General features: G+C 46.0%; 1 protein-coding gene across 5 annotated transcripts in view; it reads right to left on the minus strand.

Annotated features, from left to right (window-relative positions):
- The window catches only part of slc35d4 (solute carrier family 35 member D4), a 289967-nt gene that overhangs the window by 154499 nt on the left and 108383 nt on the right, over nt 1-27085 (minus strand). The gene's annotated exons all lie outside the window — the stretch shown is intronic.

The raw sequence follows: 27085 nt of genomic DNA on the forward strand, positions 1-27085 counted from the left end.
AACTGCCTCGAGAGCAAGTATATCTTTTCTTAAATATGGAAACCAAAACTGTAAGCAGTATTCCAGGTGTGGCCTCACCAGTACCCTGTATAACTGAAGCAAGACTTGCCTGTTTTTATACTCCATCCCCCTTGCAATAAAAGCCAAGATTCCATTTGCCTTCCTGATCACCTGCTGTACCTGCATACTAACCTTCTGTGTTTCATGCACCAGGACCCCCAGATTCCTTTGTACTGTAGCACTTTGCAGTTTCTCTCCATTTAGATAATAACTTGCTCTTTGATTTTTTTCTGCCAAAGTGCATAACCTCACACTTTCCAACATTATATTCCATCTGCCAAATTTCTGCCCACTCACTTAGCCTGTCTATGTCCTTTTGCAGGTTTTTTATGTTCTCCTCACTCACTGCTTTCCCTCCCATCTTTGTATCGTCGGCAAACTTGGATATGTTGCACTCGGTCCCTTCCTCCAAATCGTTATAGATTGTAAAGAGTTGGGGTCCCAGCACTGACCCCTGCGGAACAGCACTAGTCACTGATTGCCAACCCGAGAATGAACCATTTATCCCAAATCTCTGTTTTCTGTTAGATAGCCAATCTTCCACCCATGCCAGTATATTACCCCCAATCCCATGATTTTTTATCTTGTGCAGTAATCTTTTGTGTGGCACCTTGTCAAATGCCTTTTGGAAGTCCAAATACACCACATCCATTGGTTCCCCTTTATCCACCCTGTTTGTTACGTCCGCAAAGAATTCGAGCAAATTTGTCAAACATGACTTCCCCTTCATAAAACATGCTGACTCTGTCCGATTAAATTATGCTTATCCAAATGTCCTGTTACTGCTTCCTTAATAATGGACTCCAACATTTAACCAACCACAGATGTTAGGCTAACTGGTCTATAGTTTCCAGCCTTTTGTCTACTTCCCTTTTTAAATAAGGGCGTTACATTAGCAGTTTTCCAATCCGCTGGGACCTTTCCTGAATCCAGGGAGTTTTGGAAAATTACCACTGATGCATCCACAATCCCTAATGCTACTTCTCTCAAGCCCCTAGGATGTAAGCCATCAGGTCCAGGGGATTTATCTGCCTTTAGTCCCATTATCTTACCGAGTAGCACCTCCTTAGTGATTTTAATCGTGTTTAGCTCCTCCCCCACTGTTTGTCCAGTGTTGGGATATTATTAGTGTCCTCTGCTGTAAAGACTGATACAAAATATTTGTTCAGCGTTTTTGCCATCTCCATGTTCCCCACCACTAATTTCCCGGTCTCGTCCTCTAAGGGACCAATATTCACTTTAGCCACCCTTTTTCTTTTTATATAACTGTAGAAACTCTTGCTATCTGTTTTTATATTTTTTGCTAGTTTACTTTCATAATCTATCTTCCCTTTTTTAATTAATCTTTTAGTTATTCTTTGCTGGCTTTTAAATGCTTCCCAATCTTCTATCCTCCCACTAGATTTGGCTACTTTATATGCCTTGTTTTCAGTCGGATACTATCATTTATTACTTTACTTAGCCATGGGTGGCTGTCTTTTCTTTTACGCCCCTTTTTCCTCAGTGCAATATATTTTTCTTGAAAGTTGTGAAATATCTCCTTGAATGCACACCACTGCTCATGTACCGTCTTACACTTTAATCTATTTTCCCAGTCCACTTTAGTCAACTCTGCTCTCATACCTTCATAGTCTCCTTTGTTTAAGCTTAGTACGCTGGTTTGAGATCCAACTCTCTCACCCTCCAACTGAATTTGGAATTCAACCATGTTATGGTCACTCATTCCAAGGGGATCCTTTACTAGGACATTTTTTATTAATCCTGTCTCATTACACAGGACCAGATCTAAGATTGCCTGCCCCCTGGTTGGTTCAGTAACATACTGCTCAAGGAACCCGTCCCTAATGCACTCTATGAACTCTTCCTCAAGGCTGCCCTGCCCAATTTGATTTGTCCAGTCAATATGAAAGTTAAAATCCCCCATGATTATAGCTGTTCCCTTATTACAAGCCCCAACTATTTCCTGATTTATACTCCGACCAACAGAGTTGCAACTGTTAGGAGGCCTATAGACTACGCCCACTAGTGACTTTCCCCCTTATTATTCCTGATCTCCACCCAAACTGTTTCACTATCCTGATCCTTTGACCCAATATCATTTCTCACTATTGCAGTGATTCCATCCTTTATTAACATAGCCACCCCATCTCCCTTTCCTTCCTGTCTGTCCTTCCTAATTGTCAAATACCCCTGGATGTTTAGTTCCCAGTCATGGTCACCTTGCAGCCATGTTTCTGTAATGGCCACCAGATCATACCCATGTGTAGTTATTTGTACCGTCAACTCGTCTATTTTGTTACGAATGCTGCGTGCATTCAGATAAAGAACTTTTAAATATGTTTTAAGACAATTTATTCCTGCTTTTACCCCCTTTACTACTTTACCTTTATCTTTATACATTCTGTCCCTTCCTGACATGCTCTGGTTTTTAATTCCCCCACTGCTACCTTGCTCTATTGCCTTCTCCGCTGACATTTTTATTTTTTGCTCTCTTGAAACCTCCCCCCCACTAAATTAGTTTAAAGTCCTCTCTACAGCCCTAGTTATTCGATTCGCCAGGGCTCTAGTCCCAGCACTGGCCAAGTGAAGTCCGTCCCAACGGAACAGCTCTCTCCTGTCCCAGTACTGGTGCCAGTGTCCCAAGAAGCAAAACCCATTTCTCCCACACCAGTCTTTGAGCCATGCATTTAACTCTGATTTTATTTACCCTAGCCAAATTTGCTCGTGGCTCAGGTAATAATCCAGAGATTATTACCCTAGTGGTTCGGTTTTTTAATTTGGCCCCTAGCTGCTCATACTCCCTCAACAGAACCTCTTTCCTTGTCCTATGTATGTCGTTGGTACCAACATGGACCACGACAACTGGATCCTCCCCCTCCCACTCCAAGTTTCTCTCCAGCCCAGAGGAGATGTCCTTAACCCTGGCACCGGGGCAGGCAACACAGCCTTCAGGGCTCTCGCTCTCGGCTGCAAAGAACCCTATCTATCCCCCTAATGATACTATCCCCTACCACTACAACACTTCTTTTTACTCCCCCCACTTGAATGGCCCCTCGTTGAAAGAATGGTTTCTTTCCACTTCTCTATCTGCCTTGTTTTTTTCATTGTAACTTTACTCTTTTTATACCCCATTCTGCTTATTCTAATCCCTTTTTCTTATTTTTAAACTTTCAGCTACCTTTTCTCTTTTACTTCACTGCTCCCATCGTCCATTAGGGAGGTGGGAGGAAGCTTTTTCTTGCAAAAGACATTTCAACAGCTTAAAACCAGTTGAAAGCCCGAAATCTGAAAATTGACACGGTCAATGTAACCAGATTAATCTGTGACACGAAAACACATCCAAAATACAAAAAAGGCTGCAATTAACAATTATAAAATCATCCACAGCACTGAAGGAGTTTTAAAAAACAAGCAAACTGTGATTTTGTTCACAAGATAGTTATGGATGAAGAGGACCATTTGGCCTATCTTAGATCATTGATCCAAAAAGATCCCAAAGTCCCAACATTCCATTATCCAATTGGTTCTTAAATGATGCCAGCATTTTCGTCTTCACTATCGTATCCAGGAGCCCATTCAACAACAACGTGTACTCATATAGTACCGTTACTGTAGTAAAACGTCCCAAGGTGCTTCACAAACGGACCATACTTATTTCATATAGGGCCTTACACCCCTCAGAGACTGGAGACTTTCATTCCATTAATCTTCCTTTGATTTAAACCCAGGTCTAGTGGAAAAAAAGCAGTGTGCTAATTCACTCACCAGATTCCTTTGAGGTCAAGTAATTGTAAGGAGTAATAAGCAATATATAATGAGGACATACTTCTTTTTATCATAAATCATCAGAGAGCTTTGCTATACTAAAAAAAAGCCAATAGTAGCCAAGCCAAAGAATAACTAATTGCCATAAGCGAAACTGGTACCAAGCCACTCATACAAATAGAATACACAAAGACAATGGTCCAACAAGCTCACATTTACCAGATTTTAAAAGGAGAAAACACTTGGCCAGCTGTTAAAGCTTTCAGAATCAGAAGCAGTAAATGGAGCACAGTTTATGCAAGTCTCAAAACATCTATTAATATAATAGTCAATAAAATAAAATATACATCCAAGTGTTACATGGGAATATACTATTTTTACTCTCTCTCCTGCACACAAGCATCAGGTTTTCTAATCTCAGATGGAACAGAATTATATTGTCACTGAGGAATTAGCATTGTGCAATGAAATAATGTGGCTCGGGTCAAATTTGTTTGATAACGCTCCTGTGAAGCGCCTTGGGACACTTGTACTACGTTAAAGGCGCTATATAAATACAAGTTGTTGCTGTTATTGACAAGCATTACACCTGTTAGCACTGTGCACGAGGCAGGTCTGTGATTCCCGAGGCAGGATTCTCCTCTCGGTGTTTAATGAGGAACTTTTGTTTTGTTTTTTAAACTAAAAGGCAGAGCTTCTGAAATTTGATTAAGTTGGAAAATAATTGCAAAACATACAGCTATCAAATCAGCCTCCGCATTCTTTACAGCAGTTGCCGGCAAGACCTTACGGAATAATTAAAGTGATGGTGGTGAACAATCACCATTAGTCTCGAGGGGGCTATCATTTCTGCACAGCACCCCTTCAGGATACTAGTCATTTGTGCCAGACAAAATTAATATCCAGCACTGCCAAAGGCATCGCATATTTTTCTCAAGTCTTTAACCCTTTCTACTCCATCAATCTAGGAGTTTAAATGGCATACTTTCAAAACAAAACTACAGCTAATACATTTTCAAACTTCATCCTGGTGTTGCATGTTTATGCATAGCACATAGGGCTGGATCTGCTGAGTTTAGTGGCTGTTAAAGTGAGTCAAGTCATGCATCAGCTTTACACAATATGGGATGTGGGCAAGAAGAATTCTAAGAGTGTAAATATGATTTTTTTTTAAAAACAAAATGAGGTTGTAGACTGTCCAGCAGGGAGAGCAAAATAAATCAGGGCAGAGAATCATTCTGGTGGTCTAGTGCTCACAACAGCCAGCTACAGGGGCAATCATTTATATGTTTGTATATATTAAAAAAAGGCTTGTGTATAGCACACACTTCCAGCAAGTGTCAAATTTACTTCCTGACAGTTTAGTCATCGCACTTTGTTGACTGGTTTAAAATAAAATATCAACAAATCAGATTTGGAGAGGGAATGTTTGAATTCAAAGCAAGGAAACAGGCTGGAACAAAGTCAGTGGGCCCGATTGGCATAACATTCCCACAGCTAAAAAAAACCCACAATGTTGCCTCCAACTTAAACTGAGCATCGTCACAGGGAGTCTGCTAGTAATACAATATAAATGGTACGTCTGAGGCACATTTCCTGCAAATATCGGTATCATGCTTTCAAAAAAAAACTACAAAGAAATGAAGACAGTCATTTGAAATGCATAAAGGCCCTCAGCAATTTAAAATACCTTAATTGACACAACAACTTGGATTCATATGTTTATAAGGACCAGAATGTCTGTAACCCATGAATGACCTTACCAATTATATATTTAAAAAGAGAAAGCAAGCCAGGGTTCTGACCTGCAAACTGAAAAGCAATGACCTCACCCAGACTTTATGGTTTTAAAGAGACAAAGCTTCATCCTAGCTGCAGAATAACACATTATGCATTGCATGGTATAACACTCCATTCCTTATAAAACATTGTCTGATCCAATTTACTGTGAGCAACCCCATGGGAGATTCACTAATACACACACCAAAGTCTTGCATCTAGCACTCGTTCTATCAGACTTTAGATATCACACTAACACATCTGCAAATTTCTGTGTTCCACTTGCTTCTTTCATATTGATAAAACAGCAACAAATTACAACTGAATGGGAGGAAAACACACCAAAAAAAAGGGAAAGGTAAGAATGAGAACTACGAATGAAAGACTGTTCAGAACGTATGAAAAGAATCAAATCCAAACTACCAAAAATAGACCAGCAAGAGGGGCAATAGTGACCAACGAAACCACTCAAAATGTTTTTGAAAATCTTTATCACCTTGTTTGGATATGGTAATAAAAATGAGGTTGTTTAGCGGAAGAAAATTATTAGTGTGCATTATTTAATTTTTACGTTTACCCAAAGCACCTATTTTTGGCATTAAACAGGTAGGCCCTACTGATCCTCAGTGCGCTCTGACCTCCAGGCCCCTGCTTGCTCGATGACCTAACTCCCCTCCTACTGTGTTCTACACTGAGAATGGTTTCCCAGGCCCTCCGCTCATTGTGCTCTGTGTCTCAATCCCCTTACCAAATGCCCCCACTCGCCCCCACCTTGATGTACATTGTTTCCCACGTTGTGCGCTGTTCTGTGGCTCCCTCTAACTGTGCTCACTTCTCCAGCCCCCACCCAGCTCAACTCTGCTCCCTGGCATCCCAGTGTGCAGTTCTTGACCTTGAAATGAGATCATGCTAAACATAGAAACAGGAGGTGGCCATTCAGTCCCTCAAGCCTGTTCCGCCATTGAATTAGATCATGGCTATTTAACTCCATTTAACCGCCTCATCACAATTGCATTCCAGATCCCAGACGACCTACTAATTACTAGTAATCATAGAAATTTACAGCACAGAAGGAGTCCATTCGGCTCGTCGTGTCTGTGCCGGCTGAAAAAGAGCTGTCCAGCCTAATCCCACTTTCCAGCTCTTGGTCCGTAGCGTGTAGGTTATGGCACTTCAAGTGCCTATCCAAGTACTTAAGGAAGTGGCCCTAGAAATAGTAGATGCATTGCTGGTCATCTTCCAGAACTCGATAGACTCTGGAACAGTACCCATGGATTGGAGGGTAGCTAATGTTACCCCACTATTCAAAAAAGGTGGTAGAGAAAAAGCGGGGAATTATAGACCGGTAAGCCTGACATCGGTAGTGGGGAAAATGCTAGAATCTATTATAAAAGATGTAATAGCAGAGCACTTGGTAAGCAGTGACAGGATCGGACAAAGTTAACATGGATTTACAAAAGGTAAATTATGCTTGACTAATCTACTGGAATTTTTTGAGGATGTAACTGGTAAAATAGATAAGGGAGAACCAGTGGATGTGGTGTATTTTGACTTTCAGAAGGCTTTTGATAAGGTCCCACGTAAGAGATTAGCGTGCAAAATTAAGGCACATGGGATTGGGGGCAAGGTATTGACTTGGATAGAGAACTGGTTGGCGGACAGAAAGCAAAGAGTTGGAATAAACGGGTCGTTTTCCGAGTGGCAGGCAGTGACTAGTGGGGTACCGCAAGGATCGGTCCTAGGACCCCAGCTGTTCACAATATATATTAATGATCTGGACGAGGGAATTGGATGTAATATCTCCAAATTTGCAGACGACACAAAGCTGGGTGGGAGGGTAAGCTGTGAGGAGGATGTCGTGAAACTCCAGTACGATTTGGACAGATTGGGTGATTGGGCAGAAACATGGCAAATGCACTATAATGTGGATAAATGTGAGGTTATCCACTTTGGTGGCAAAAACAGGAAGGCAGATTATTATTTGAATGGCAATAGATTGGGAGAAGGGGAAGTGCAGAGAGAACTGGGTGTTCTTGTGCACCAGTCGCTGAAGGTAAGCATGCAGGTGCAGCAGGCGGTTAAGAAGGCAAATGGTATGTTGGCCTTCGTAGCAAGAGGGTTTGAGTACAGGAACAAGGATGTCTTGCTACAGTTGTACAGGGCCTTGGTGAGACCGCACCTTGAGTATTGTGTGCAGTTTTGGTCGCCTTACCTAAGGACGTTCTTGCCATGGAAGGAGTGCAGCGAAGATTCACCAGGCTGATACCTGGGATGGCAGGAATGACGTATGAGGAGAGATTGTGTCGATTGGGCTTATACTCACTGGAATTTAGAAGATTGAGAGGGGATCTCATCGAAACCTATAAAATTCTGTCAGGCCTGGACAGACTAGATGCAGGAAGGATGTTTATGATGGCCGGGGAGTCCAGAACCAGGGGTCATAGTCTAAGGATAAGGGGTAAGCCATTTAGGACTGAAATGAGGAGGAATTTCTTCACCTAGAGAGTGGTGAACCTGTGGAATTCTCTGCCACAGAGGGCAGTGGAGGCCAGTTCATTAAATATATTCAAAAAAGAGTTGGATATATTTCTTAAGGCTAAAGGGATAAAGGGATATGGGGAGAAGGCAGGGACAGGGTACTGAATTTGGATGATCAGCCATGATCTCATTGAATGGCGGAGCAGGCTCGAAGGGCCAAATGGCCTACTCCTGCTCCTATCTTCTATGTTTCTATGTAAATATGATGAGGGTTTCTGCCTCTACCACCCTTTCAGGCAGTGAGTTCCAAATCCCCACCACCCTCTGGGTGAAAAGGGTTCTCTCAACTCCCCTCTACATTACAACAATGACTACACTTCAAAAAGTACTTCATTGGCTTTAAAGTGCTTTAGAAAGTCCGGGGGTCGTAAAAGGCGCTATATAAATGCAAACCTTTCTTTCGTTCTCTAATCCTTCTACCAATTACTTGAAATCTATGCCCCCCCAGTTACTGACCTCTCTGCTGAGGGAAATAGGTCCTTCTTACCCACTCTATCTAGGCCCCTCATAATTCGATACACTTCAATTAAATCAAAGAAAACAACCCCAGCCTATCCAATCTTTCCTCACAGCTAAAATTCTCCAGTCCTGGCAACATCCTCGTAAATCTCCTCTACCCTCTCTAGTGCAGTCACATCTTTCCTGCAATGTGGTGACCAGAACTGCACGCAGTTCTCTAGCTGAGGCCTAACTAGTGTTTTATACAGTTGAAGCATAACCTCTCTGCTCTTATATTCTATGCCTCGGCTAATAAAGGAAAGTATCCCGTATGCCTTCTTAACCACCTTATCTAACTTTCCAGCTATCTTCAAGGATCTGTACACATGCACTCTAAAGTCCCTCTGCTCCTCTACACTTCTCAATATCCTACCATTTATTGTGTATTCCCTTGCCTTGTTAGCCCTCCCCAAATGCATTACCTCACACTTCTCCGGATTGAATTCCATTTGACACTTTTCTGTCCACCTGACCAGTCGATTGATATCTTCCTGCAGTCTACAGCTTTCTTCCTCACTATCAACCACACCGCCTATTTTTGTATCATCTGCAAACTTCTTAATCATGACCCCTACATTAAAGTCCAAATCATTGATATATACCACAAAAAGGAAGAGACCTAGTACTGAGCTGTGGAACCCCACTGGAAACAGCCTTCCAGTCACAAAAAACACCCATCGATCATTACCCTTTGCTTCCTGCCACTGAGCCAATTTTGGATCCAAATTGCCACTTTCCCATGGGCTTTTACTTTTCTGACCAGTCTGCCATATGGGACCTTGTCAAAGACTACATCAAACACACTATCCTCATCAACCCTCCTCATTACCTACTCAAAAAATTCAATCAAGTTAGTCAGACATGACAATCCCTTAACAAATCCATGTTGACTGTCCTGGATTAATCCGTGCCTTTCTAAATGACGATTAATACTGTCCCTCAGAATTTTTTCCCAATAATTTGCCCACCATCGAGGTTAGGTTGACTGGCCTGTAATTATTCAGTCTATCCCTTTCTCCCTTTTTTGAACAACGGTACAACGTTAGCAGTCCTCCAGCACCAGAGAGGATTGGAAAATGATGGTTAGAGCCTCTGCTATTTCCTCCTTTGCTTCTCTTAACAGCCTGGGATACATTTCATCCAGGCCTAGCGATTTATCTACTTTCAAAGATGCTAAATCTCTTAATATTTCCTCTCTCGCTATGTTTATCTCATCTAATATTTCACACTCCTCCTCAACTACAATGTCTGCATCGTCCCTCTCTGTGAAGAAAGACGCAAAGTATTCATTAAGAACCATACCCACATCTTCCACCTGAACACAAAGGTCACCTTTTTGGTCTCCAATAGGCCCTACTCTTTCTTTAGTTATCCACTTGCTCTTTATGTATTTATAAAACATCTTTGAGTTTTGATTTTACTTGCCAATATCTTTTCATGCCCTCTCTTTAGTTTCCTAACTTCCTTTTTAATTTCACCGCTGCACTTTAAGTGCTTCTTAAACCAAAAATTAAATGTTTTCAAACTCAAGTACCCCAATTCCCTTTCATTTCACCAACCACACCCAACAAAACTTAAACTACAATTTGTTGTACAGATGGACAAAAATTGCTTTCTATAGTTAGAGCAAACAACATTCTGCATGGTGCAGTCATTAAATTTCTCTTCCACTTTTTTTTTTTTAAAACCATCTCGCCAGAAGGTGCTACCTTTTATTTGGGTAGAGGTCAAAGGACAACAGCTGCCCTTAGAACCTAGGTGGAGTAGCCATTCTTCAAGCATGAGCCTAGAAACTGAGGCCTTCAAAATCCGTGTTTTTTTTGCCACACCCCCACCATAACTCTGGCAGTATTTTGGCCGAACCTACTGGAAAAACAACAGGATACAGCTGTGCCAGATCTCGACTGCAGGATTTTCCTGCCAGCCTTGTAAGGGATGTAATGGCCACCCCCCACCCCCCCCGCAAATGATGTCACGTAGGTAGGAATTCGCTACAATGTTTTCGTGGTTCAGGTTTGGGGCCTGATGCTGGTATCGATCGAGTCGTAGCCAGAGAATCACCTGCAATGGCTTCTCTTCCCGCTCTCGCAGTTACCTCTGGAGTCCCCCAAGGATCTATCCTTGGCCCCCTCCCATTTCTCATCTACATGCTGCCCCTCAGCAACATCATCCAAAAAACACAATGGCCCAGAAATTCGAGTCGGGGGCTTCCCGCGGGTGTAAGCCCCCGACCTGCACTTACCTTGCGCGCCGGCAGTTGAGCTGTAGGGCCCCGTGGAATTCCGCTCCAGGGCCTGGCCCAGCTGCCGGCGCGCTGTGCTTGCATGTCCCAGGGGTGTAGTTAGTGCAATGCGTCCCCTGGGATCACGTGAGCCATGGGCAGCCAATCGGAGGAGGGAAAAGCCCATTCATAAGATTGACAGGTAGACCTGTCAAAACTTATAAATACTATGGGCCCAAAATAGCAGTAAAACTTCAAATAATTTTTTTTTTTTTTTTTAAATCACACTTTTTAAATAAACTATAAATTACATTAAATAACTATTTTAAACAATAATTTAAATTTTTGAAAAAAATAATTTTATATTATAATGGGGCTAAAAATAAACTTACCTTGCTTTAAAGTATTTAAAAATAATAAACCTGTGGAAAAAATGTTTTAATTTTAACTAATTGACCACTTACCTTGCAAAAACCAGGCCGTACGCCCGCTTTTTAAATGTGTAAATCCTGCAGGCTTACCCTCCCGGGAAAACCTGTAAAAAAAAACCTAAGTTCAAAGCACACGCGCAGCCTCCCCTGCTCGCGCGTTCGACCTCTGAACCTCTTCGTTCAGAGGATCGGAAGTGCCGGTTTCCCGCGCATGCGCAGTGCATGCAGGAAACCGGCAATTCCATTCGGCCTACGGGTGAGTACCTCGTGCGTACTCACCCAGGGAGAGCCATAGTTTGTGAGTATTTTGCTTTCACGGCCTGATTAGATTTCACCTTGAAGATTATGAACTGCGAAATTTCTCACTGCATTTTAATTGCAAAATTATTACTTTCACTGTCCTGCCTCTTTCCTGACATTGCTCCTTATTTTCAGATTTAAACGCGCAAGTTATGGTAAACCAGCCGCTTTCGATGTCAATTTCTCCGGGAAAAGACGTTCAAATAAGTTGTACCCTGTTTGGTGCTAATTTAGGAAACGCTGCTGTCTCCTGGTACCAGCCTCGACTCCACTCCTACCTCAGCTCCTCTGCTGCTGGAACCCTCATCCATGCCTTTGTTACCTCTAGACCTGACTATTCCAATGTTCTCCTGGTTGGTCTCCCATCTTCCACCCTCAAACTTGAGCTCATCCAAAGCTCTGCTGCCCGTATTCTAACTCGTACCAAGTCCTGTTCACACATCACCCGTCCTTGCTGACCGACAATGGCTCCCGATCCAGCAATGCCTCAATTTTAAAATGTTCATCCTTGTTTTCAAATCAATCCATGGCCTCACCCCTCACCATCTCTAATCTCCTCCAGGCCTACAACCCTCCAAGATCTCTGCGTTCCTCCAATTCTGGCCTCTTGCGCATCCCCAATTTTAATCGATCCACCATTGGCGGCCGTGCCTTCAGCTGCCTTGGCCCTAAGCTCTGGAATTCCCTCCCTAAACTTCTCAGTCTCTCTATACCTCTCTCTCCTCCCTTACGATGCTCCTTAAAACCTACCTCTTTAACTAAGCTTTTGGTCATCTGTCCTAATATCTCCTTATGTGGCTTGGTGTCCAATTTTGTTTGATAACGCTTCTGTGAAGTGCTTTGAGACAATTTACTACGTTAAAGGTGCTATATAAATTCAAGTTGTTATTGTTGTTGTTAAGCCTAGTGAAATGAAGTGCATCAGCCTCCAGTGGGTGGTAGTAGATCCCACCAGAAGCATCCAGATGAGGGAAGTAGCCTTATCCCCCAAAAATATAGAGACCTCAGCCCATTTGCACGGGGGGGGGGGGGTGAAGAGATGATGGAAGACTGCACAGAGTTTGGTGGGGGGCTTTTGCAAACCACCCCCATCCCTAAAGGATGCCAGGATCGCAACCCATAGATTTTCAAAGCCCGAATGCCAGCAGACTATTTGAGCATGTAGACATCATCGACAAGCCTAATTCACCTGACGTTGAATTTCCAGCAGGGATCATATAAGAGTAGCTTGAAGCAAGAACCCTGGCTCATCACCTCCACCCCCCCCCAAAAAAAAATCCCTGCCCAGCCTCGGGATCTCCGAGGCCAATTTTCATTGACACATCTTTTTATAAGCATTCATCCCAGTAATCAGTCTTAAAGTCTACCATTATCATCAAGCGAGGCGACCAACACTGGTTCAATGAGGAGTGAAAGAGAGCATGCCAGGAGCAGCACCAGGCGTACCTAAAAATGAGGTGTCAACCTGGGGAAGATGCAACACAGGACTACATGCATGTTAAAACAGTGGAAGCAGCATGCTATAGACAGAGCGAAGCGATCCCACAACCAACGGATCAGATCAAAGCTCTGCAGTCCTGTCACATCCAGTCGTGAATGGTGGTGGACAATTAAACTACTAACGGGAGGAGGAGGCTCCATGAACATCCTCAATGATGGTGGAGTCCTGCACATGAGTGCAAAAGACAAGGCTGAAGCATTTGCAACTCTCTTCAGTCAGAGTGCAGAGTGGATGATCCATATCGGCCTCCTCCTGAGGTCCGCACTGTCACAGAAGCCAGTCTTCAGCCAATTCGATTCACTCCACGTGATATCAAGAAACGGCTGCGCGCACTGGATACAGCAAAGGCTATGGGCCCCGTCAACATCCCGACTGTCATGCTGAAGACTTGTGCTCCAGAACTAGCTGCACCTCTAGCAGTTGTTCCAGTACAGCTACAACACTGGCATCTATCCAACAATGTGGAAAACTGCCCAGGTATGTCATGTCCACAAAAAGTAGGACAAATCCAATTCAGCCAATTACCACCTCATCAGTCTACTCTCAATCATCAGCAAAGTGATGGATGGTGTTGTCGACAGTGCTATCAAGCGGCACTTACTCACCAATAACCTGCTCACCGATGCTCAGTTTGGGTTCTGCCAGGACCACGCGGCCTTATTACAGCCTTAGTTCAAATATGGACAAAAAAGCTGAATTCCAGAGGTGAGTTCAGAGTGGCTGCCCTTGACATCAAGGCAGCATTTGACCGTGTGGCTCAAGCAGCCTAGAAAAACTGAAGCTAATGGGAATCGGGGGGGAAAACTCTCCACTGGCTGGAGTCATACCTAGCACAAAGAAAGATGGTTGTGATGGTTGGAGGTCAACCATCTCTGCCCCAGGAAATACTGCAGGAGTTCCTCAGGGCAGTGTCCTAGGCCCAACCACCTTCAGCTACTTCATCAATGACCTTCCTTCCATCATAAGGTCAGAAGTGGGGATGTTCGCTGATGACTGCAGTGTTCAGTTCCATTCAAAACTTCTCACATAATGAAGCAGTCCATGCCTGCATGCAACAAGACCTGGACAACATTCAGGCTTGGGCTGATAAGTGGCAAGTAACATTCGCATCACAAAAGTGCCAGGCAATGACCATCTCCAACAAGCAAGAGTCTAACTGCTGCCCCTTGACTTTCAATGGCATTGCCATCGCCAAATCCCCCACCACCAATATCCTGGGGGTCACCATTGACAAGAAACTTAACTGGACCAGCCACATAAATACTGTGGCTACAAGAACAGGTCAGAGGCTGGGTATTGCGCAGCGAGTGTCTCACCTCCCGACTCCGCAAAGCCTTTCCACCATCTACAAGTCAGGAGTGTGATGGAATGCTCTCCACTTGCCTGGATGAGTGCAGCTCCAACAACACTCAAGAAGCTCGACACCATTCAGGACAAAGCAGCCAGTTTGATTGGCACCCCATCCACCACCTTAAACATTCACTCCCTCCACACCGGCGTACAATGGCTGCAGTGCGTACCAGATGCACTGCAGCAACTCGCCAAGGCTTCTTCAACAGCACAAAAAGTCACAACCTTTTCATGAAGTGCAGAGTCAATTTCATGTCAGGTCCTTGACCTGAAATAGACATATTCACTTCATCAGTGGACTTGAACTTGCTGCTTTCTCGGTTTTGAACAGTACTAATGCTCATCAGGTTATGAAGGCATTTAGGCACTCATGATATAGTACAGATCAACTCAAAACGAATCTGTGGAAAAATTTAAGGCAGATAATAATAACAGCATCTCAATCAACTAGATTCAGGAAGTGGGCTTCAGATTTTTTTTTAAAAGAGAAAAGAACCAAAATCCACAGACAGTTTAAGTTTCTACAACAAAGTGATACCTAAAAATGCATTAATAGGAACTTATTAGGGGCTTTTAGGTCTAAAAGGTCTTGCTCAATTGATGTTTCCCAGAGGATGTAAGTATTTAAAAATAAGCAGTTCTCAGCCCAAATGCCTAAGTATGCACTGTCAGACTGCGACATACTCCACCACAATCTGGGACTGCATTCTGCATTATGTATGTTTATCTCCCTTTAATGATGTAATGGAAAGAAAATGACATGGTAAAGATTGCGAGAAAATGGGTCGGGTGCCTGAAACCGTCCATTGAGGAGAATGGCTTTCATCATTTCAAACAAGGCTCAAAATAGTCAAATGTGAACAGATGGTTATTATAATTAAAAGCGAATATATCAAACCTGAAAACTACTGATATTTTAAAAGAAACTGAGTTATTCATATATATGAACTCTCTTCTGCAAACAGCAATTGATGCTAGATCAATTGTGACGTCGGCACAAAGGGAGGGAGCTCATTGAGGCCACTGTCGGGAGCGGCGATACAAGGCTTATCAATCTCACAGGCCGGCGGCGGCGTTCCGGAGTCACGTCACGATTCAAAAAGTGACACGGGTAAGAGGAAGCAGCTGATTGGGTGAATACAGCCAGGTGAGTATTTATACTAATCTATAGTCTGGCAGTTAAGATTAATAGTTTAGAAAATTTAGAAGGTCTTAATTTTTGTGGTTATAGTTTCTAAGGTCCCTGTTGTGTATCGGGGAGTGCTAGTAACCAAGGGCCCTTGAGTAGATCATTTAATTGTAGAGTAATTAGTGGTATTGATTGGAGTTAAATTAATTTAAATTAATTAAAGGGTAAGTCATGGCAGGACAGCTCAGCCCCGTGGCATGCTCCTCCTGCGCTATGTGGGAAATCAAAGTGTCCCTGACGACCATGTGTGCGGGAAGTGTATCCAGCTGCAGCTACTGACAGACCGCATTGCGGCGCTGGAGTTGCGAATGGATACATACTGGAGCATTCGCGATGCTGAGGACATCGTGGATATCACGTTTAATCAGTTGGTCACACCGCAGGTAAAGGCTACACAGGCAGGAAGGGAATGGGTGACCATCAGGCAGAGTAGTAGGTGCAGGCAGGTAGTGCAGGGGTCCCCTGTGGCCATCCCCCTCTCAAACAGATTTGGATATTGTTGAGGGAGATGGCTTATTGGGGGAAGGCAGCAGCAGCCAACTTCCTGGCACCGTGGGTGGTTCTGCTGCACAGGACGGGAGGAAAAAGAGCGGGAGAGCTATAGTGATAGGGGATTCTATTGTAAGGGGAATAGATAGCCCTCCCAGGTGCAAGGGTCAAGGATGTCTCGGAGCGGCTGCAGGGCATTCTGGAGGGGGAGGGCGAGCAGCCAGTTGTCGTGGTGCATATAGATACCAACGATATAGGTAAAAATCGGGATGCGGTCCTAAAAGCTGAATACAGGAAACTTCGGTTTATCCGGAGGTTGTATGTCCGGAAACCTCGATCTACCGGCAGAAATCAGGAGCCGTTTTGTTAGGTTTTTTTTCTTCTCGTGGCTTTGTTTTCAACAGTCGGGCTCTGGAAAGTCTCTTTGAAGCTGTTGCTAAGCTACAGAGACGCTTCCAAGGTACGGGCCGACCGCTTACAAGCTGTTGCTAAGCAACAGTGTTTGTTGTCAGATACGGAGATGAAAACCTCCGTATGCTTCAACATTAAATATGTATGTCCGGCAGTTTTGATAGCTCGGCAACAGCTCGGTCCCGTCGGTGCCGGATATAACAAAGTTTCCTGTATAGGGAGTTAGGAGGTAAATTAAAAAATAGGACCTCAAAAGGTAGTAATCGCAGGATTTCTACCAGTGCCACATGCTAGTCAGAGTAGAAATAGAAGAATATTTCAGATGAATACGTGGCTAGAGGAATAGTGCAAGGGAGAGGGATTCTGTAGTGTCCGTGTGTTGATAAAGACACTGAAGACAGGAGTTGGTTCATAGGTGTTTACTAAGCAAAGTCTGGGGGGGGGGGGGGTTCTAACGGATATACACAATATACAGGCTTATATAGCCCGAGTGGCCATTACCGGCATTACAGCACACCTGGGGCTCTTAAAGGCACATACACTACAATTCCTCCCCTTTTAGCTAACCAGTACATCATATTTTAAGTAATTATTAATTACATGTTATAAGAAAATTAGTATACACATTGCTGTAGTTAATTAATTATAAGTCAGTCTCTCAGGAGGCTTCCTGACTCGGTCCGGATAATGCCTCAGGGTTGTAGTAGTTTCTGGTGGTGCAGTAGGTTCTTTTGGCAAGGCTGATTCGGCTTGAATGCCAGTGTCGGGTTCATCGGGTTCCAGTATCACCGGATCGGAGGTAGATATGGGTATCTCTACTTCATCGTTAGACGTATAGAGTTGTGGTGTAGGTTGTCCCTTTTCGGATGACTTTATGATTTGGTCAGCATGGCGCCTTATTATGCTTTCTCCGATGTCCACGGTATACATCAGTGGTCCTAGTCGTGTGCAGATAGTTCCAGGCTGCCATTTCTCGGTACGGTAGTCCCGGGCCAAAACTTGGTGACCTATCTGGAAGGTTCTAGTTGGCCTTTCATTCATGCCTTGAAACTGCCGGTTCTCCACGTCCCTTCTGACGTTAGGCTTGACCAAATCCAGCCGGCACCTTAGGTTTCTATTGAAGAACATCATGGCAGGAGTTTGGTTGGTAACCATATGTGTTGCATTCCTGTATGCGAATAAGAAGTTATCCACCTTGTGCCGAAGTTTTATGTCTTCATTACCCATGGCCTTTGTGGCCTTCTTGAAGGTCTGGACAAACCTCTCAGCCAATCCATTGGTGGCGGGATGGTATGGGGCGGACGTGTAGTGCTTAACCCCATTGTTTTTTAAGAACTTCCTGAATTCTTCGGACACAAATTGCGGTCCATTATCAGAACATATCTGTTCAGGCAGCCCATTCCTGGCAAATATGGTCCTTAATACTGTGATGGTTTTTTCCGTGGTGGTGGAGGACATCTTTATTACCTCCGGCCACTTGGAGTGTGCATCAACCGCGATTAAGAACATTGAGTCCATAAATGGACCAGCAAAGTTGATGTGCACCCTTTGCCAGTGAGATGAGGGCCACTCCCATGGATGTAGAGGGGCATGTGGTGGAGCGTTTTGGACCTTCTGGCATCCTAGACAGCTCTTGGTCATTTCTTCGATGTCTCCATCGATACCTGGCCACCATACAAACGCCCTAGGCTAGGTTCTTCATTTTCACTCCACCCAGATGCCCCTCGTGAAGCTCCTTTAGCACTTTATCCTGGAGTTTGGGTGGAATCACCACTCTGGATCCACACATCAAGGTTCCTCGGCACACTGACAGCTGTTCTCTTCTTTGCGAGAATGCTGGCAACAGTGGTTCGCCATGTGCTGGCCATCCCTTCACTGTTAAATCGTAGACCCGAGAGAGAGTCGGGTCATTTCTCGTCTCCCTTTCAATGGCAGAATTTGTTACTGGTAGACATTCCACTATGGTAGAGTGGAACATCTCTACTGGGTCTACTGTAGGTGCCTCTTCTACCGTTGGCAACGGTAGGCGCGAAAAACCGTCAGCATTCCCATGCTGCTTTGATCCTTTGTATTCTATGTTGTATTGGTGTGCCCCTAGGAAAAGGGACCACCTCTGTAGCCTTTGCGCTGTCATAATGGGAACACCCTTTTTAGGGTTGAATATGGAGATGAGGGGTTGATGGTCAGTCAACAAGGTAAATTTTTGTCCGTGTAGGTAATGGTTGAATTTCTTCACTCCCCATACCAGGCTGAGTGCTTCCCTGTCGATTTGGGCATAGTTACGCTCAGCTGAGTTTAATGAGCGTGACGCAAAAGCTATCGGCCGTTCTGAGCCATCAGGGAATTTATGGGATAATACTGCTCCTATGCCGTAAGAGGATGCATCGCACGCCAGTCTGATTGGCAGTGATGGGTTGTAATGAGCCAAAACTTCTTCGGATGTGATTAAGTCTTTGCATTTATGGAAGGCACGTTTAGTCTTCGTTCCATTTCCAAATCACTCCTGTTTGTAGAAGTTCATTAAGAGGGTGGAGAAGAGTTGATAAGTTCGGTAAAAAGTTATGCTAGTAATTTATTATTCCCAGGAACGACCTTAATTGTGAAACATTTTCAGGTGCTGGGGCTTTTATGACCGCTTCAATTTTTTCAGGTGACTTATGCAACCCTTCCTTATTAATTATGTGGCCACAATATATCTGATTCTGGAAAAATTCGCACTTGGGGCGATTTGCTCGTAGGCCCCGTTCTTTCAGCCTAGTGAGTACCTGCTCCAAATTGGCAAGGTGCTCGTTGTGGTTTTCTCCTGTTACAAGGATGTCGTCTAGGTAGCATTGAGTCCCCGGAATCCCTTGCAGGACTTGCTCCATAGCTCTTTGCCAGATAGCCGGAGCTGATGCCACTCCGAAAACCAGTCGATTGTACTGGTACAGGCCTTTGTGTGTGTTTATCGTGAGATACTTCTTAGAGGCCTCCTCAACCTCCATCTGTAGATATGCCTGTGCCAAGTCAATTTTGGTGAAACGTTTCCCTCCGGATAGTGAGGCGAAAATATCTTCTATCCTCAGAAGAGGATACTGTACTGTGTGAAGGACCGGGTTTACGGTCACCTTGAAGTCTCCACAGATGCGAATTTTTCTCTGTTCTTCAGATTTATCATTATTCAATGCTTTTTTCATGACTGGATTGATGGGTCTTGCCCACTCACTCCAATCTATTTTGGATAATACGACTGCCTTTTCCAAATTCTCCAGCTCTGCCTCGACTGCTGGACGAATTGCGTATGGCACCGGTCTTGCCTTAAAAAATTTGGGAATTGCTGCATCTTCCACTTTTATTGAGGCGGTGATGCCTTTCAAGGTTCCTAGTTTCTCTTGAAACACTTCTTTGGCGTTGGCCAAGATGTCTTTTAATCGTTCAGGTATGATGTCATCATTGTTTATTTTCTTACTGGTCACCGTCAGTGCCTGAATGGAGTGCCAGTCTAAACGTATCTTTCTGATCCATTCACGTCCCAACAACGGTGGACCACCATCTTGTAGAATGTATAAATACAACTTTTGTATTTCTTTGCTGTTGTATACAACAGGCACCCTTATTTTTCCTTTGGGGTATACTTTCTGCCCCGTATATGTTTTTAAGATAATGGATGTGTCTTTTAGAGGTATATGTGAAAATAGCCTCTCGTAATCCCGTCGATTTATTACGGTTAGAGCTGCTCCTGTATCTAGCTCCATTTTAACAGGGGACCCTACTATCGTGAGGGTAACCCAAATGGTTTGGTAATCATCTTTGGCAAGTACATTATGTAATTTGAGACAGCTTAGTCTCTTGTTTTCGGAGTCGCTATCGCTCTTCTGGTCTTCGGAGCTACTGTCCGTAATCATTTGTACCTTCCTGTACTTTCCTTTATTGATTTTTTTTTCTGTCTGTGGATTTATTTCGACCAGATCGGCATACCTGTGCAATGTGTCCAATCTTTCCGCATTGCCTGCATGCTTTGTCCTTGAACCAGCAGTCCTTCTGGTTATGGGTGGATCTGCCGCAGCGATAACATCTTTCGAAACCCTGTGTCATTTCATGGGGGCCGAAGTCCTGTGTCTTTTGTTGTATCTCTGCAGCTCCTCTTGCTGCTGCTTCGTATGATACAGCCATACTGAAAGCTTTGTCCAATGTTAAATCTTTTTCAGAAAGCAGCCTTTTTTGTGTTCCTTCACTTAAGAGACCGCAAACGAATTTGTCTCGAAGATAATCTGCTAGTCCTGCCCCGAATTGGCAGTACTTTGATAGCTTTCTTAATTCGGTTAGGTAATCAGCGTTACTTTCATTCTTGTGTTGATTTCTCTTGAAGAATTTGAATCGTTCCGCTATCAGCAGCGGTGTTGGGTTTAAGTGCTCCTGCAGGGTATCAACAATTTCTTTAAAATTCTTGTCCTTTGGTTTGGCTGGAGTGATTAAATTTTGTAACAGCCCGTATGCCTTTGCGCCCATTAGGTTCAGCAGTACTGAAGGTTTTTTTTCATCTTCTATTCCATTTGCAGTGCAATATACCTCTACTCTTTCCACGTATGTGGTCCAATCCTCTATTTCGCTATCAAAGGTATCAATATTGCCAGACTTAGGCATTTCAGAAAAGATATGGCGCTTCCCGCGCTTTTCTTTCTTTTCAGCAGCAAAGATATGGCGCTTCCCGCGCTTTCCCGCCGCTGCTGCCGATGACAACGCTGTTTCCCGCGGTTTCTGTTTTGTTTTTTATTTTTTATTTTATTTGTTTACAGTTGGAGACTCGTTCCCGCCAGACTTTCTCTGCATGTCTGAACGCTGACCTGCTTGCCGCGCTAGCCGTCTCCCGAGTGCTCCCTCCCAGTCCGTTATTGCTTGCCTCCGATTTCGCTACCTGTCTCGGCTGTAGAGCCAGCCGCTGGAGCCCCAGCCTGACGCCCAGGAAGGATTAGCGCAGTACCTGCCACCACCTTGGCCAGCTGGTGAAACCACAGCTTCTCTCACTTTCTTGAGTCTTCTGGACGCCCGAGGAATCGATGTCCTGGAGGTGTTGCCGAATTGCAGGTAAGTCCGTTTCTACTTCGTCGCCACTGTAGTGTCCGTGTGTTGATAAAGACACTGAAGACAGGAGTTGGTTCATAGGTGTTTACTAAGCAAAGTCTGGGGGGGGGGGGGGTTCTAACGGATATACACAATATACAGGCTTATATAGCCCGAGTGGCCATTACCGGCATTACAGCATACCTGGGGCTCTTAAAGGCACATACACTACAGATTCAAATTCCTGGGACATTGGAACCGGTTCTGGGGGAAGTAGGACCAGCACAAACTGGACGGTTTGCACCTGGGCAGGACCGGGACTGATGTCCTAGGGGGAATGTTTGCTAGTGCTGTTGGGGAGGGTTTAAACTAAAATGGCAGGGGGTTGGGAACCTGTGCAGGGAAAGAGAGGAAAGGGAAGTAAGGAAAGAAGCAAAAGACAGGAAGGAGAAAAGCAAAAGTGGCAGTCAGAGAAATCAAGGGTTTAAATCAAACATGGCATAGTAAATAATAATTCTAAAAGGGCTAAGAGAGTGTTAAAAAAACAAGCCTGAAGGCTTTGGGGGAGAAATTCAGTTGGTTGCGCCACCCGTTAGCGCCTTAAGAGGGCGATAAGTGGGGCGCGAGCCAGCTAGCGCCCGGGCGCGGCGAGACCTGCGCCTCTCGCAAAATTGAGCGGACATTTAGTGGCGGCGCTAAACCGCAACGCCCGCTCAGCTGCACACGCAGATCCCGACGTCATTTCAGAGTGCAACGCCCTTGGGGCGCCCCGGACCGGAAATTCAGTGGCATCCCCCTCCTTTCCGCCTGTCGCTCCCAACGACTGGTTGACCGGAACGGTTCCCAGTCGCTGTGGGGCTGGGGGGGGGCACTATTTAAAGGGGGCTCTTCCTGGCTTCTTTGTGGTAGCCATTTTTGGACCACTCCCTGAGAGAGAGAGAGAGAGAGAGAGAGAGAGAGAGAGAGAGAGAGAGAGAGATTTGCAGAGAGACAAAGGAAGAGAGCTTTCTGCATTGAGTCTGCGCTCGCTGAGGTACTTTTGGCTTCTGACCAGAACGTTGTAGTTGCTTTGCTTTTTCACCGGCATAACTTTGAGCGGCCACATACTATGGGAGCTGCAATGGATGGGAACGTTGGGCTTCTCCATTACATTGAGAGGGCACAGAGACGCAGAGTGCCAATCATGGCCAGATGGAGGAGGGCCAACAGGCGTCGGCACATGAGACCTTACGCTCCCAGGGTTTTCCGCCAACAGTTCCCATACCTCAATATGTCTGAGGGGCAGTGTTTTCGGAGGCTGCGATTCAGCGAGGTGGTCACTGAGCTCTGCCACCTGCTTCAGCCAGATCTGCAGCCTCAACTGAGGAGCAGGACGTCTCTGTCGGTGGCAGTGAAGGTAACAGTGGCTCTCAACTTCTATGCCACCAGCTCCTTTCAATCCGCTACTGGGGACATTGCCAATATCTCCCAGTTCGCGGTGCATTGCTGCATCCGTCAAGTCACGAATGCCCTCTTTAAAAGGAGACGTCAATACATCTCCTTCCCCATGACCCCGGACAAGCAGCAAGAGCACGCACTGGGCTTTGCAAGAATAGCGGGCTTCCCCATGATCAAGGGCGCCATTGGCTGCACGCATGTGGCTTTGCGGGCACCGCAAGAGTGCGCCGAGGATTACCGCAACCGAAAGGGGTTGCATTCGTTGAACGTCCAGTTGGTCTGTGACCACAGACCGCTGATAGTCGCTGCCAATGCCCGCTTTCCAGGCAGCAGCCACGACGCCTTCATCCTGCGCCAGACTTCTGTGGCAGACCTTTGAGGACCCGGCTCACCCAGGAGACTGGCTTCTCAGGGACAAGGGCTATCCTCTGTGCACCTGGCTGATGACCCTGCTCCGTTCGCCCAGCACCTCTGCTGAAGAGCGATACAATGAGAGCCATCAAGCTACCAGGAACATCGTTGAGCACACAATCGGCATGCTCAAGCAATGGTTCTGCTGTCTGGACCATTCCAGAGGAGCCCTTCAGTACTCACCTGAGCGAGTCTCCCATTTCGTTGTTGTGTGCTGCATGCTGCATAACCTGGCAATCCTCAGGACTCAGCCAATGCCACCAGACATTGGAGCACCAGCAGAGAAGGATGAGGAGCAGCAGCACCAAGACGGGAGGGAGGCACAAAGTGCAAGGGCCGTCCGTCAGCGGCTTATAGCAAGTTGCTGCTAGGCCCCCTCTGAGGGAATGGCTTCTGCCATTCAAAGAACATGAATGGAACCGTGCCGCAACCCCTAAGCCGGTCAAGGCAACAAATAGTTCAAAGAGCAAACATGCACATTCTGAATAAAGACACTTCTTTATTTAACAAACTATGTACCCTTCCCGCATGACAAAGTAATAGAGAGAAACCCCCCAAAAAAGTCAGTCACATAACTGGCTCTCACAACCTGGAGACAATGACCAAAACAGTAACAAACATATGACCACGATCCTCGGCCTTCAATTAAACAATTAACAACATTTTGCCACACCTCCTACTTTCTGCCCTTCGAGGGTGATCTGCTTCACTTGCGAGATTGTCCCCTTTCCACCCTGCAGCTCCTCCGCAATGGGACCCCAGTGGCTGCAGCAAGGCTGGGGGAAGGCTGCTGAGTGTCAGAAACTGAGACTGCAGATGCCCTTGAGGGACAGCCTGGACCAGGAGGGCCCGGCTGCTGACTGCTCCAACTCTGCATGGGTGGCACCAGTCTGTCCTACAGGTGGTGGCAGCTGCAGTGGAGAAGTGCCAGTGCTGGCAGCAAGAATGCTGTCATTGTGAGAGAAGACAGCAACTCCCTGTTCGGCCGACATACTGGCACTCCCACGGGGCAGCACTGCAGCATGCGGAGCAATCTGCTGAAGCACAGATTGCTGGCCTGCTGCAGCGCGATGAGGGCCCCGGCAAATCCTGCCCGATCCAGCGAGGGTGGCAGCAGTCAGTGCTCGTGTGGCCTCAATCTGCGTCTGCATGAGACCAACCACTGACTGCATTGCAGCACTAAGCAATTGCGTGGCAGCCGTCTGTTCTGCACCGAAGTCCTGGACACTCCTTGCCAGTGACTCAATGGATGCGGGCATCCTTGCCACTGCAGCCATGAGCTCAGTGTGCCTGTGCTCCGCCTGGGCGCTCATTTCAGCGAGGAGCCGCACCTCTTCTGCGCTCACTGTAGCAGGACTCGAGGCCAGACTCCCTCTGGGGAGAAGGCCGCCGAGCTTCCCTACCCCCCTCACGTTGCTGCAGCCCACTGGGTCCCGGAGCTTCACCCTCCTCAGACCATTCCCCCCTGCTCCCCTCCAGGGAAGACGCGTCCCCATTATGGCCATGGGCTGCCTCGACTGAGGGTGGCACTGCTGGTCCGGCTTCCTCCTCCTCGTCGCCTTCAGAATCAATCACAGTGGCAGCTTCAGGGCCCGCCTCCTCACCTGGCGAATCAGCATCTGAAAGCAGGGAGGTACAAGAGTGGCTTTAGCGTGAGGACAGGGTGGCAGCAAGGGAGGCACGAGTGCTGCAATGTACTGATTTGGCTCGATAGTGGCAAAGGATGCTGGTGTGAGGAACAACTGGAAGGAGAGAGATCAAAAAAGTGATGACCTTACCATTGTTGTCCATAACGGGGTCGGCATCTCCAGTGGCGACAGGGCCAATCATCCGGCCTGCCATAATCAACTGGACTCGCTGCTCCAGATCGGTCAGGCCGGCCTCCCCCGGTCCGTTGCTGCTGCCTCCTGTTATGCACCAGCTTGCCCTGCAAGAGAAAGGACGGGCTCCGAGTAGTGTGCAGCCTTGATCTTGGCTGCAATGCCTCCCATGGTCGAATAGCCCTTACAGTGTGTAAAGTGCTGAACGTGCGTGTGAGTTTCCTGAAAGGGCCATAGGTGTTGGATGAGGGCTGGGCATTGGGGTTTTCAGGACCCTTTGGCCATAAAGTGAGGTCGATATGCAGGGATCAAGAGGATTCTGAAAAGGGCACTCACCCTGACGACCCGAGTGAGGTCGTTGAACTTCTTCCTGCATTGCACAGGGGTCCTAGGCACCATGCTGCTAGAGGTCACTGTGAGCCACCTCCCTCCAAGCTTTTCGATAGTCGCTGGGCAGCGGCCTCCTGCCACTGTCCGGGTACAGGAGAGATCGCCTGCGCTCCACCGCGCCAACCAGAACCTCCAAGGCCCCCTCGCTGCACCGCTGCGCTCGCTCCCTGGCCCTCTCCATGGTCCTTGGCTTAAGGATGTGGCAACAGGTCTGTCCAGGCCGAGATTCAGGGCTCCGAAGCGCAGGGTGTGGCTGCAATTCAAGATCGACCCTCCCCTTTAAGAGCTGACCGGCGCCAGCATGTCTGTGTCGAATCGCTAACTGGCCACACCTGCGCTGCGCCCGCCCTCGGAGGTAGTGCCTCGCTCCTCCGGCTTAGCGCCTTAAGACAGTCATGCAGCGCCTGTTTTAGCGCTCCAAGAACCTCCTGGGGCGAAGGTGGCCAATTTACCAGTAGGTGGTGATAATTTGCACCGGGCGCAAAATTTCGCGCCCGGCCGATACTTACGCCCCAATCGGGGCGATACCGAATTTCTCCCCCTTTGTGTCTTAATGCGAGGAGCATTCGTAATAAGGTGGATGAATTAGCTGCGCAAATAGATGTAAACGGATATGATATAATTGGGATTACGGAGACATGGCTCCAGGGTGATCAAGGCTGGGTATTCAACATCCAGGGATATTCAATATTCAGGAAAGACAGGCAAAAAGGAAAAGGCGCTGGGTTAGCGTTGCTAGTTAAAGAGGAGATTAACACAATGGTAAGGAATGATATTAGCTCTGATGCTGTGGAATCTGTATGCGTGGAGCTGAGAAATACCAAGGGGCAGAAAACGTTAGTGGGAGCTGTATAGAGACCCCCAAACAGTAATGCTGAGGTTGGGGATGGCATTAAACGGGAAATTAGAGACGCGTGCAATAAGGGCACAGCAGTTATCATGGGTGACTTTAATCCACATATAGATTGGGCTAACCAAATTAATAACAATAACTGTGGAGGAGGAATTCCTGGAGTGTATACTGGATGGTTTCCTGGACCAATATGTCGAGGAACCAACTAGAGATCAGGCCATCTTAGACTGGGTATTATGTAATGAGAAAGGATTAATTAGCAATCTTGTTGTGCGAGGCCCCTTGGGGCGGCGCGATCATAATATGCTCAAATTCTTCATTAAGATGGAGAGTGAAGTTGTTGACTCGGAGACTGGGGTCCTGAATTTAAATAAAGGAAACTACGATGGTATGAGGCGCGAGTTGGCTAGGATAGATTGGGGAACGTTACTTAAAGGGTTGACGGTGGATAGGCAATGGCAAATATTTAAAGATCGCATGGATGAACTACAGAATTTGTTCATCCCTGTTTGGCATAAAAATAAAACAAAGAAGGTGACTCAACCGTGGCGAACAAGGGAAATTAGGGATAGCATAAGATCAAAGGAGATGACATATAAATT

The sequence above is a fragment of the Somniosus microcephalus genome, chromosome 7 (genome assembly GCF_052327205.1).
Source record: "Somniosus microcephalus isolate GS21.2 chromosome 7, FLI_Smic_1.0, whole genome shotgun sequence".
NCBI lineage: Eukaryota > Metazoa > Chordata > Chondrichthyes > Squaliformes > Somniosidae > Somniosus > Somniosus microcephalus.